Below are 8383 nucleotides of genomic sequence, written 5' to 3' on the forward strand. Positions count from 1 at the left end.
TAACAGTTTTTTTGTGTTCAGTACAATGATGTGTTTTTGTTGAAATTTTTATTCTGGCTTTTTATATCTCTGAACTGCATGGAGTCAGCGACCGAGTCAGACGGAAGTCAGCGACACTAATGACCTGACCCTGGCATGGGTCACTGGGCATTCGGGGCATAGAAGCAACAAAAAGATTGACATGTTGGCCAAAGAGGGGCCAACATGGACTCTCTGGGTCCTGAACCCCCTTACATCCTGCCACAAAAGAGGATACATCTTAAAATAGATCCTTAATGAGTCAAAAACCTGGTGGAACAATACCACAGGTATGTGGCACGGGAAGAGATTCATAGAATGACCATCCGCCAAACTTACAGCAGAATTACTGGAAGGCAACCGCAGCCAAACCAGAATTCTGGTTGGACTCCTTGACAGGACATGGCCACGTAAGAAAGCACATGCGCTGGATAGGAGTACAGACAGATAGGCCTAGGACGGATAAATAGCCTAGGATAGGCCGTGTAAATAAACAATGGAAACTGAGGGAGGAGATACAGGCAGATGCCATTCTAGGTATGCCAATTGATGCCACTACTCTGAAGTACAACTTTACCCAAGAAATACAAAGTACTGATACCAGAACAGGAAGAATGGGCCAAAGGAAGACCACTAAAGGCAAAGTCCTACTGGTTTACTGACGGCTCCAAAACCGACAAGAGTACGGGAGCTGGGGTCTTTGGGATGATCTCCAAGTCCAAACTGACGGTAAACCTAGGCAAGTATGCTAGTTTTCCAGTCTGAAATCATAGCGATTGCACAATGTGCCAGAAAAACAAAAGGGCTACAGGGCCTTAGCCTCATGCGAGGCGAAGGCAAAGAGTGTTTGGAACTGCCTGACGGAAGTCATCGACGCTAATGACCTGACCCTGGCATGGGTCCCTGGACATTCAGAGCATAGAGGCAACAAAAAGGTAGACATGTCAGCCCAGACCCCAACTGCGGCCTAGCAGCCTGCCACAAAAGAGGATGCATCTTCAAATGGATCCTTAATGAGTCGAACACCTGGTGGAACAATACCACAGGTATGAGGCACGCGAAGAAGGACCATCCGCAAAACTTACAAAAGAATTACTGGAAGGCAACTGCAACCGAACCAGGCATCTGGTTGGATTTCTGACAGGGCATTGCCACTTAAGAAAGCACATTCGCCGGATAGGAGTACAGACAGAAGAAACACTGTGCAGATACTGCCGGGAAGAGGAGCAGACCGCACAACGCATTCTATGTTTCTGTGAAGGTCTATGTAAGTGCAGGTTCTTGCAACTAGGACAAGAAAAACCGCAAGCAAGACCATACACTAAGGAGCCACTGGCAAAGCTATGGGAGGTTGATTGACAACCTGAAACTGGCCAGCGAGTTATAAAAATAGAAGAGAACAATAGATCTAGTCAGGTTGAGGTGCAGAAGGACTTATGGCCACCTCTTTTATCCTATCTTCTGAATTCTGAACCTTAGAGCAGGCTGTCCTACACAGTTTTGACCAAAAATATTCATTACTTTTACTTGTTGACTAATTGTCATGGTTCTGTTTTTTTTTCCTTTTTTTTCCTGCTCAGCCCAACCTTCATCCTTCATTACAAGTCCTATCTGAAGGCTGGTGTTCCAGTTCAAAAGCTCTCACCTGAATCAGTTCTCGCTTTACTGTCATAAATATGTATACTATAGCCACATTACAAAAGAACTGTAACTAAAGAACAAATACTGGGAGCGAAACCCAGACATGCAAGCAAGACTACTCAAAAACAACACAAAGGGGTAAAGAGGGAGTAAAAAATGTAATTCCTGTCAAGCAGGAAGGCTTAACATCCAACTACCAATTGTGGTGTTGTGGATGAGGTGTCAAACCACTTTACAATACATTTGTCATACCATTATCCATTAAAAGCCATGGGCTCTAATCTAGAACTGCCAGCAAATACGAGTCATACACCCTAACCATTCGGCTCCAGTTAAGTACGACCTTACAAAAATAGAACTATGACAGATGGCCAACGACAACGTCAGAAGGGACAGAGATGACAGAACATATCCTATGCAACTGCCCGATAACAGGTAGGAAAAGGCAACTTCTTGGACCATGCAAATCTTCCAAGGAATTCATTAAAAGAGAATGCTAAACGGAGAAACGCCTACAATTCCAAATGGGAAAGGAAAAAACAAGTATGACTTATTTGGATGTCATAGATAAATGATCGGTTTACAATATTTTTTGCACATTATTCTCAATACAGGGGACCGCGGTGGCAGAGTGGTTAGGGCATCCAACCCGTATTGCCACACTAGCAGTCCTGGGTTCGAATCCCAGCAGAGCCTATGGAATTTTAATTGTGAATTCTCAAATACCTCCCCTATTCATCCTTTCACTGACAACAACCAGCCAATTTCCTTCTGCTCCACTTAAAACAGTTATGTTCTCTTGGCCGAAACCTTTCCTGGAAACCACACATTTCCCTAAGTACCCAGAATCCCTCATTCAATTCCGATGATCCCGGCCTCTCCGCTCACCACTCATAAACTACTTGTCTCCTCCATCAAGTTTCCCCTTTTTGACTACAGCTGTATTGCTTTCTGAGGAACAAGATAAACATCTGAAAAGAATGATGAATTACAGTGTCAGATTTATTCTTGGCAACCCCCGTCCAGTCTCACACCCGTATTCGGACTTATCCTGGCTTTTCCTCCTTCCTTTGCCAATCCATAAACTCTCACCAACCTCACTGCATTTTTCACCTTCTCCAATTCAAATCTTCTATCCACTCTCGTAAAGCCCGCTTGTTTCCCAATGGCCTATTTCTCATCAAAAAACCTCCAAATTTGAGCGTCCTTCCTAGCTCGAGCCACAAATCCTTAACATTATCTTACTTTGCCAATCCGCAAAGCCCCCTCCCTTACCATTTTTAAATCCATTCAGTAACAGCACCTTATCTCCCTCCAAACAAGAAAATGTTCTCCTATAATCCTACAATATTATTAGCTCTTTTCCTACCAGCATTTTTGCTCAACTTTTTTTTTGTTTATTTTTTGCAATCTGTACAAAATATACATTGAGCAAATGAAATAGTTATCTACAAATATGGCAGATCTGTCAGACTAGGAGGCTGTAGGGAGAGAAGTGCTGGAACTCTCTTTTATTTAATTGGGAGGATTAGGATAGGCGTTACGAGGCCATTGTCATTTTAAACAGTTTGGTGGATTATAAGGGTGTGGGATATTGAGGAAAGAGTTTGGGCTAGTGGGTCAGGGTGGAGGGATAGTTTAGATTGGCAATTGAGTTAAGAAGAAGAAGAAGAAGAAAAATAACTTTATTCTGGGACTGGTGTCCCCTAAGAATAATTTACATGAAATAAATAAAGGAAGTTCCTTCTATGAAGTTAAAAGTTAAAAAAAAGATAGAAATCTTGGCACAATGTATACCAGTAAGGCAGGCCAGAAGAGAAAATTACGAGAATATTAAACAAAAATAACAAATGTTAACGTGAGGTCTCTGCTTGGAGGGAGAGGAGGTGATTATACAGGTGGGATTTAAAGGAGGAAAAGGAGGCAGCGTGACGAATAGAAAGGGGAAGGGAGTTCCAGAGTTTAGGGGCTCTGATCAGAATGGATCGAGTTAGCATGTTCAGATCAGATCCTTCACAAATGGGATTTTAAGGCCTATGTGGATCATTTGATTCGTGATGTAGAAGGAAGCATTGAGGATACACCGGAGACCTTTATACTGAAAGGATTGAATCCATTGGGTGTTGAGGGTTTTGGCCGAGTCTCACAGTTTGACTCCATAAATCCAAATAGGTCTGATGAGTTTAAATAGTTAATTTGTTATGTAAGCTTAGTGTTGATTTTGGTCTCAGTAGGTAGCTAAGCAGTCCAAAACGTTTTGTTCATCTTGTATATGGGTTCCATGTAAGACTGCTATTTAAGTAAAGCCCAAGTTGGTCGGATGGTGGTATTACCTTGTTGTTTATGTGCACTGGTGGGCAGGTATTTGAGCGGCTTTGTCGCTCGTTCAACCAGATCTGCCACCAAGTTCACCAGTTGGTATTGAGGTGCGGATGTTGGAGTGCTTCTGTCGCTGCGACAGGATTGGAGTGGGTTGATAAGATAGTGGTGTCGTCCGTGTAATTTGTGAGTTGTGTGTTTGGATGTATAGGTATGTCAGCAGTGTATATTGTGTAGAGGATTGGATCTAGGATGAGTCCTCGTGGAAAGCTTAAACTTTAAACCATCAAATTGAGAGGAAGGATATTAAACTCTCCTGGTTGACAAAAATTACTTTATTCTCAATATAAAATTTCAAGGGTTTCTAACCCACAACTACTGGTCGTAAACATGCAGCCACACAAGATCATTCTGCAGTGCATTATTTTTTTATTTAGCACAAATATTTTTTAGCTTCCATGGAAAACTATGATCTAATGGCTCAACTTCTCATCCAGTGACCCTGCATTCAAACCTGACATACTTACAAAATGACCTTTTTTTCAAAAACACTGGCACCCTGAGGGTTGATAAGACCTCTGTTGTTGTGAACTGAGTTTTATGTGAACTCATAAAAAAAACCGGACTGAATGATTGTCTGAACCAACTGTCAGAGCCCAGCTGTCACATTTACTTCTGACTGTCAGATCTGACAGTTAAACTTTCACCGTATGCATGGCAAAGTTCAGTCTGACATATTGTAATATATAAACATAATTCATTATTATTTTCATCTAAGATTTTTAATTAATTGTTATAATTAATATGGTAAATTAGGGCCACTAAACAAATATGGATTAATAAAATATAAACATAATGTTGGTAACTTTTTACAGACAGATCCAAATGGATTTTGGTGATCGGTCAGGTGGTTTATTTTATGCAGCTTTAATTTCCATAAACTTGGCTTTAAAAATTGAATATTTTGTAAAAAAGAAAAACTTATGTCAATGTACATTATTGTAAATAAAGCTTTATTATTTATAAGCTGTATTATTTTAATTAACAGGCTATTGGTTTTGAATTTTTTATGTTCTTCAAAAAGCGAGTGGAGAAAATTTTTCAAAATAATTAAAAATAGTTTATTTTGTATTTTAAATAAATTTACCTTTAAGTACGTAGCGGTGGCACTCATCGTCTCTCGGTGGGATGAACGGCGCGAATATAAACCGAGGGGCCGCCGCTGGTGAGTCCCAGGCTGCGACTTGTCTAGTTAATCCAGTTCCAGTCGGACTTGGGACTTGCCTCGGCAAGGCGTAAACATGCCGGCTCGGCGGCCAGCCCGTCTGCCTGAAAAGGACACTCACGACGAGAGGAGCTGCAACGGGCGGCTGACTTTCGACATGGCCCTTCTCTGATGACAGCAGCAGCTCCAGCTGGCTCCGTGGCTCTGATGAGTGGCGGCTGCTCATCTCCTCGCCGGGCGGACTCGTCTTCCCACCTCACCCGACGTCACGGCACGTCTCCCCCTGAAATAACGTCACCACACATGCACATACTTTTATAATATATACATTTTACGGAATTAATCCAATTTATAAATGTTTAAATATAGAAATATACAATATAAAAAATATAATAATATAAAAGCAAAAATAAGAAAAAAAGGAAAAAATTATTTAAGAATTAAACAATATAAAGCAAGAAAATGACCTAAAAGAATGTTTCATATAAATATACCTAAAAAATATCACATTTATCATTGTTATTTTAAGTTTTTAAATTATTGTAAAATAATATGACCTATGTTAAAATATTATATAAATAATATTATAAAACTATTACATGAAAATACGTTGATTAAGTAAGTAAAAATAAGAGTATTTTGTACATATTTAGATGAATTATATTCAGTAAATATTTTAATTATAAATAATATGAGTTAAATATGGAATATGTGAAAAATATAACAATACAAAAGCAAAAATAAGAAAACAAGGAAAAAATTACTTGAGTATTATACAATATGTAAAGAAAGAAAATAGCGTAAAAGAACAGTTCATAAAATTATACCTTAAAAAATATCACATTTATCATTGTCATTTAAGTTTTTAAATTGTCATTGTAAAATAATATAACATATTTGAAATATTTTGTTAACAATATTAGAATACAATTACATGAAAATACGTTGATTAAGTAAAAATAAGAGTATTTGGCGTATGTTTGGATGAATTATATTCAGTAAATATTTTAATTATAAATATTATAAGTTAAGTATGGAAATGTTTGCAAAATATAACAATATGAGCAAAAATAAGAAAACAAAAAATTACTTAAGTATTAAACAGTTTGTAAAGAAAGAATAGTTCATAAAAATATCCTTAAAAAAAGATCATATTTACAATTGTTTTTTTAAGTTTTTAAATTGTCATTGTAAAATAATATAACATATTTTTGAACTGTTAAATAAATAATATTAGACAATAATTACATGAAAATATGTTAAGTAAGTAAAAAACTTTTTATTTTGTACATAATTAGATGAATTATATTCAATAAATATTTTAATTATAAATAATATGAGTTAAATATGGAATATGTGAAAAATATAACAATACAAAAGCAAAAATAAGAAAACAAGGAAAAAATTACTTGAGTATTACACAATATGTAAAGAAAGAAAATAGCGTAAAAGAATAGCTCATAAAATTATACCTTAAAAAAGATCTCATTTATCATCGCTATTTTAAGTTTTTAAATTGTCATTGTAAAATAATATAACATATTTAAAATATTTTATTAATAATATTAAAATACAATTACATGAAAATATGTTGATTAAGTAAGTAAAAATAAGAGTATTTTGTGCATATTATTTATTTAATTTTATTTTTTACGAGGGATCGCAACATTAGAGGTTATTTCAACCCTCGGGGTGCTGGTGTTTTTGAAAAAAAGCCCATTTGTAAGTATGTCAGGCTCGAATGCAGGGCCACTGGATTCGAACCTGGGACCTTTAACTTACAGTGCCGAAACCGTTGCGGCCACTGACACCCCTGCATATTTAGTTGAATCATATTCAGTAAATATTTTAATTAGATTAATAGAAATTATACGAGTTAAATATGGAATATATGAAAAATATAACAAGGAAAAAATTACTTGAGTATTAAACAATATGTAAAGCAAGGTAATATTTTAAAAGAATACTGTGCAGATAGTGATTAACTACCTGAAGCTTGCCAGTGAGTTATAAAAAACAGGGGAGCATCGTAGATCTACTTAGGTCGAGGTGCAGAAGGCCACCTCTTTTATCCCTATCCCTAAGTAATAAGTGTATATAAAAAATTAAATCATTAAGTAATAAGAGTTGCAAACTTATGAAAGATAATATAACTTAAAATATCATAATTCAAGATTTAACTTGTCTACAAACTTGATTGTGGGATGTAAAAAGAGAAAAAAAAAGTAAAATTTGTACAACGTACAGGAGTATTTACTATAATTAGAATGGTAAGAAATATGAAAGAGTCTATGTCTTGTCAATTAACTTGGTACAAAAAATTTAATTTGACTAATTAAAAAAAAAAAAAAAATCTCAATATAATAGTTGATTATTTTGAAAAGAGTAAGTAAATTTGTACCTGTAGGGGAAGTAAATTAGAGTACTGTTAAAATTGTCTATAGTCAATAATAGTAAATCCTATTTTGCATGCAAGCATTCTGAGAAATTTAAATTGTACAGATTGTACTAAATAATATGAATAAAAGAAGAACACATTTATTTATAAACATAAGTAATAGTTTACATTAAATTTTAATGGCAAAATGTCTGCCAGAGTTTGTAATTCTTTTGATTACATCATAATTTAAATTATTTTACAGTGGTAATATGAAAGATGATTTTAATTAACATAAAAAATACATAAGTCAAAATAATAATCTAAACTAAAAATCATGAAATTGTTTCTTTATTAACTCCTGTACAAAGAGTTGTATTGCATGGACTTGGGGTTAGTCCAAGGGGCTTCGCTAGGGCTTCTTTGATCCATTTGTGTACCTAATTAGGGCACTTCTTCCAAAGGTCTCTTGTGACAAAGTTGAGCTTTTTTCTTTTTGTCCGGTACCAACAAGTCATTTTATTTTTCTCCAGAATTTCGTGCCCTCCATAGATATGCCTTTATTTCCTTGTACCCCAGGAGCCTGTTGGCACTCTCAAGAGCCACATTTTGTATAAAATTATGTAATATTGACAGATAAATTATTACGCAAATCCGCGTTTTGCATCTGCAATCTCAGATCTCTTGATTTTCAAAGGTTAATTTGACCTCCATAAAACTAGCAGCTGATAAATAATATGTTGGTTATACAACAATAAAGGTTTTGAGAATAATAATATTAATAAAAGAATCGGAAAAAGAAA

This window comes from Cimex lectularius, unplaced genomic scaffold (assembly GCF_000648675.2).
Source record: "Cimex lectularius strain Harlan isolate CLEC.00 unplaced genomic scaffold, Clec_2.1 scaffold8, whole genome shotgun sequence".
Classification (NCBI taxonomy): domain Eukaryota; kingdom Metazoa; phylum Arthropoda; class Insecta; order Hemiptera; family Cimicidae; genus Cimex; species Cimex lectularius.